Source organism: Myotis brandtii, unplaced genomic scaffold, assembly GCF_000412655.1.
Source record: "Myotis brandtii unplaced genomic scaffold, ASM41265v1 scaffold1465, whole genome shotgun sequence".
Lineage (NCBI taxonomy): Eukaryota > Metazoa > Chordata > Mammalia > Chiroptera > Vespertilionidae > Myotis > Myotis brandtii.
The window spans coordinates 61,874-67,871 of record NW_005355266.1 but is presented as its reverse complement, the minus strand read 5'-3'; positions in this window follow the sequence as shown (position 1 = coordinate 67,871).

Here is a 5,998-nt window from a genome sequence, read left to right as displayed (position 1 = left end):
GAGAGAGAGAGAGAGAGAGAGAGAGAGAGAGAGAGATGAGAAACATCAATAGCTTGCTTCCCACAAGCGCCTCGATGAGGGATGGAACCCAAACCCCCATCCTGGGTAGGTGCTCTCACCAGGAATGGTATGTGCCACCTTTTGGTGAATGGTATGATGTTCCAACCGACTGAGCCACACGAGCCAGGGCCAGAATTTTTCTTTTTTATAAGGAAAGAGAGGAATTAATTCTTAAACCATATTGTAGGGTATGTCTCACAACAAAAGCAATAGAAGTGAAATTTCATATACAGTATATACATGTGTCCAGTTAAGAAAATAGAGTGAAACTGAATAACTAGCAGATGACAGATTACTACATGAGAGTTTCTTTTCTTTCCCCTCCCCTCCCTTCCCTTCCCCTCTTCTCTCTCCTCATCCCTCCGCTCTCCTTTCTACTTTCCCTCCCCCACTTCTCCTTCCGCTTCTCTCTCCTTCTCCCTCCCTCCCCTCCCTGTTTATCACTGATATTCCAAAAGGCTTGAAGGTTATTTTGGTTACATGGGATTTCTCAGTCTTTGTTTAAACCATTAGCAAGATTACAAGAGAAAGGTTATCCAAATACTTCTTACACGGTGTTATTCCACTTGGTGCATAGTAATTCTATAAATACTGAAGCTACTAACATGGAATTTTGCACAATTAATAACTTGCTGAAGTGCCCAAATCATTAATTATGCAAATTTAATTCTACTGAAGTTTTAATCTCAAAGTATTTGGATGTTTAAATTTTGGTCTTTCTTTTCTGTTTAACCGCTTTGGGAGAATAGGGGCATGAAGAGGTGAGGTCACGTGGCTGGGAAGAGGAAGATTTGGGATTTGAACCTAAGCTGTGCAACTCTCCAGCTCTTACTCAAATGAGATGTTCAGTTTCAAGGAAGTGTGTGACTCTGGCACAGGCCCCACCTGCTCCCACCATTCATTCCCCTACTGATAAAGAAGGGAGAAAAGGCAAGAAAAAAAATAGACTCTGTGCTCAGGTCACAGCCCCCGCAGGACTCCTCCTCCTGGAAGATGGGACAGGGACAGGAGGAGCTGTGTGTGGTAGCTGCGGGGTCCACACAGGGCCCTGCATCAGGTACACAACTTGCTCTCCTCAGCCATTTTCAAGAATCACTGCCTCCTTCCACTCCTTCTCCATTGACGTGGAGCCCTCACTGCCCTTTTCCTCACAGCTTGCTCTCCTCAGCCATTTTCAAGAATCACTGCCTCCTTCCACTCCTTCTCCATTGACGTGGAGCCCTCACTGCCCTTTTCCTTGCCAATTCCCTTCCTCCCTCCACCAAGACAAGAACTGAGAATGCTTTCTCCTCCCTAGCCACAAACATTCTTCTTTCAAATCCACACAAGTTATTATTTTCATTTCTTTGCTTCTATTAGATTTTCCCCTTACAACATATATCATTTTTGATTACAAGATCCATTGCTCATTATCATTTTCCATTCTCTTCATTTTGCCTTCCTTGAAATTATTTTTCTGATATAATTGTCATTTGTTTATAAGACTTCTTCAACTGCATTCCATATTGGGGATTCCTGTTGGCATTGAATTGGTGACTGTGACCTTTGGTTGACAATATATATGCCACATATGTGGCCAATGAAAGGTTAATGTCAATCAGCAAAATATAAATAAACTAAGAACAATGGGCAATAAAAATGGGTAAGGGACTGAATAGGCAGCTCTTAGAAGAAATTCAGATTGTGAATAGATATTTGAAATTCTAACCAAATTGATTATTGAAGAAATACAAAGTAAATAATAATAAAATATTTTTTCAGGTATTTGATGATAGAGAGTGTTGACACCCAATGCTAGTGACTATTGTGGAAACAGGAACACTTATACTCTGTTTGTGGGAGCATAAATTAAAAAGTATGTACCATAATTTTTATTCATTTTGGGGACATAAGTTGCTTTAATTTTTTAATGAGTAAAGGATTGACTTAAAGACTTTATAGGTCTAAAAGATTGAAAGAGCACTGATGTCTTTACTGATATGTTTAGACATGAAAGTTTTCTCTCCACCACCATTTCCTCCCACCCTGCCCCATCTCACTCCTCTCCCTAAATAACCACTGTTAACCATTTGTTGTGCATCTTTTCAATCATATGCATGCAAATTTGTGTGCTCACACACAGATGTATTCTTCTTATTGAGTGGACTCACACTATCCTATCTAATAAAGAAGGATTATGCTAATTGACCCTCACCCCATCCCAAAAGATGGCAGCGCCCACAGCCAATAAGGAGGGAATATGCTAATTGACTGACCTGCCCTCAAAGATGGCGGCACCCACAGCCAATAAGGAGGGAATATGCTAATTGACTGCCCTGCCCTCAAAGATGGCGGCACCCACAGCCAATAAAGATGGAATATGCTAATTGACTGCCACACCCTCAAATATGGCGACACCCACAGCCACAAGATGGTGGCGCCCAGTCACCTCAGCCCCGCTAGGGCAGCAGGCATATGGCAAGGCCAGGCCTGCGCTCGGCAAGGCCAGGCCTGCGCACCTGCCTCTGTAGTCCCCCAGTCTCCTCAGCCCCCCAGCCACCCAGGGCTGTCCAAGGCTCAGGTAACCAGGGCTGGCTGAGGCTTGCGCTGCCGGCAGTGGCAGCAGCAGAGGTGAGATGGGGTGTCACCTTCCCCTGATGGGAAGGTCACCTCCTGCCCCTGAAGGCTCCTGGACTGTGAGAGGGGGCAGGCAAGGCTGAGGGACCCCCTTGGCTCCAGTGCATGAATTTTCATGCACCGGGCCTCTAGTCTATAATAATGAAAGGGTAATATGCTAATTAGACCAGGAGACCTCCCATATGTTGTTCCAGACAAAGCCATGGTGGTGGAACTGAGGCAGAGGCGATTAGGGGCAATCAGGCCAGCCAGGGGGGGGGGGCAGGGAGGGGAGACAGTTGGGGGCAAGCAGTCCAGTGGGGGTAAGTTAGGGCAAGCCAGCTGGCAAGGGGGGGCAGTTGGGGGCAAACAGGCCAAAAGGGGGGAAAGTTGGGGGCAATCAGGCAGGCAGGCAGGTGAGCGGTTTGGAGCCAGCAATCCCAGATTGCAAGAGGGATGTCTAACTGCCGGTTTAGGCCTGATCCCACAGGCAGTTGAACATCCCCCAAGGGGTCCCAGATTGGATAGGGTGCAGGCCGGGCTGACGGACACCCGCCTCCCATGCATGAATTTCATGCACCAGGCCACTAGTTATATAAATCTTTAACTTGCTTGTGTCACTTAATCTGTATGTTTATGTGGTTGTTTTGTGTGTTTTTTTTTTAACATGAAGACTTATATAATGATGGCATTCCTTTTAAATGGTTGCATAGTCTGTCTTAGTATGGCTATAGTTGCGGTGGGAGGGGGCATTTTGCCCTCTAGGTTTTATCTAGGAATGTCTAGAAACATATATATCTGTCACAGCTGGAGGGCTGTGTGTGCTACTGACATTTAATTGGTAGAGGCCAGGGATGCCACTAAACATCTTATATGCAAAAAAATGCTCTGCTTCAAAAAATTTTGATGCTCATTTATTGAGCTCAAAAGTTAATAGTGCTGAAGTCAGAAAACCTGGGGCTATAACATAAAATTCCCCTTATTTCTAGGTATTTAGACTTTGTTAAATAGTTATCATACCTGTACTTAATATCTTTATGTGCAAGTCTGTGGTAGATCCAGCTTTTATGGTTACGTCAGCTTATGTAATATTGGAGTCCTCTTTAGGAATATGATTATGAAATAAAAAATATGAAGCTGCAGGGGTCCACACAAGTGAGCAGCCTGAAGCTTCAGTAGCTTCAGTAAATGGTTTCTGTGTCAGTTATTTTTGTAGGACAGGTGCCTAGAGGTAAAAGTGCTGAGTCAGTGAGCATGGTCCCTGTCACAGACTGTCTGTCTCCAGCAAAATTCATTTGTTGATTCTAATCTCCAATGTTATGCTATCTGGAGGTGGGGCCTTTGGGATGATAAGGACATAAGAGTCATTCAGTCACGTGGATCATTCACTAATCTTTCCAATGGGATTAATGCTCTTATAAAAGAGACCTCTCTTACCCCTTCTACCATGTGAGCACACATGCAAAGGAGAGGGTTGTCCACAAACCAGGAAGCGGGCCTTTACCAGACACCAGAACCTGACCATGCAGGCACCCTTATCATGGACTTCAGCCTCTGGAATGGTGATAAACAAATTGCTCTTGTTTCTAAGCAATCCAGTCTATGGTATTTTTGTTAGAGCCCTCTAGCTGATGAATTTTAAGTTAAATCATTAATTAATTTTTTAAATTTATTGTTGAAAGTATTACAGATGTCCTCCTTTCCTCTTCACCACCCCCCCATTAACCCTCTCCTCCCCATTCTTACTCCCTCCCCAGGCCTACACCCCAGTATTTTCTGTGTCCATGGGTTATGTATAAATGCATATAAGTTCTCTGGTGATCTCTTCCTGCCTTCCCCTCCCTCTATGAATCCTCAGTCTGTTGTATGTTTCCATGTCTCTATTTTCTTTGTCAGATTATCCTGTTGATTAGATTCCATATAGGAGTGAGATTATGTGATATTGTCTTTCTCTGACTGGCTTATTTCACTTAGTGTATACTCTCCAGGTTCTTCCATGTTGTCTCAAAGAAATTCTTCTTTTTCACAGATGCATAGTATTCCATTGTGTAGATGTACCACAGCTTTTTTATCCATTCCTCTACTGATGGGCACTTGAGTTGTTTCCAGATCTTAGTTATTGTAAATTGTGCTGCTATGAACATAGGGATGCATACATTCTTTCTGATTGGTGTTTCAGGCTTCTTTGGATATCTTTCTAGAAGTGGGATGACTGGGTCAAGTGGCAGAACTGTTTTTAATTTTTATTAATTAAATGGAGAAATTAAATCATGAATTTAAGTTTTGTGTCAGTTGTTCTGAGTTTACACAGCAAAGGTTGATGAAAACAATAACACATTAAATAGTAAAATTTAAATAAATATAAACTTCTACTTCTGCATTTATGAAAGTAAAAAACTTATTACCTGCAGAAAATAGGTTGAGATTTGCAACAACATGGATGAAACTGAAGGGCATTATGCTAAGTAAGATAAGCCAGAGAAAGACAAAGACTGCATATTGACACTTACATGGGACTCGAAAGAGAAACAAAGGTGTCTGCCCAGGACTGGGGTTGGCAGAAATGGTGGCACGAGGTCTGTAACAGGGACAAACTTCCAATTATAAGATAAGGCCTGAGAACGTAATAGCTGATAACATTGAAATTTGCATTATTTGTATTACTGAATTTGCTAGAGTAGAACTTAAATGTTTTCACGAAAAAATAGATAAAAGTAAATGTGTGCGGTGAAAAAAAAAAACCGGAGTTGAAGACAAAGACAGAGGAGGTTCTGAGAGGATCAGTCCCTGTGAAATATCCAAAATCCCTGAGAGCACTTCAGACTTTCAACAGCAATGACACTGGAGAGTAGTGAATTCAAACCAGTATCTCCAAGAGACACCAGGTAATAACTGAATTCTAGTAGGAATAAATGGAAAACTGATGAAGGCCTAGAAGGTCCAGAAGAGCACAGGGATGGAGCCTGCAGGGCTGGGAGGGAGGAGCAGTGGGTCAGCCTCCTCCTCTCTTTGCCTCAGGAGCCCTTTGTGACCTAGCACAGCTGTGTTGTGAGCCTGGGTCTCTAGGCCACCATGGCTGCCAGTTCAGTCGCCTGAGGGGAGCAGTGTGATCAGATGATGGAGAGCCTTCTCTTCTCTCTGAAAAGCGCCGTTGCTACCTGGCAGCACTCCAGTACTTGCTGGGTGATCGATGTCTTTGTGGGCATCGTGTGTGTGGCAATGCTCTACCTTGTGTTAGTCCACAGCTCCGAGAGTGATGGACCCTCCCCACCACCGAGGGAACATAGAAACACCAGGAAGGTAAGGATCCCTTGGCTCAGACTCAACAGAGATGATCTTTTTT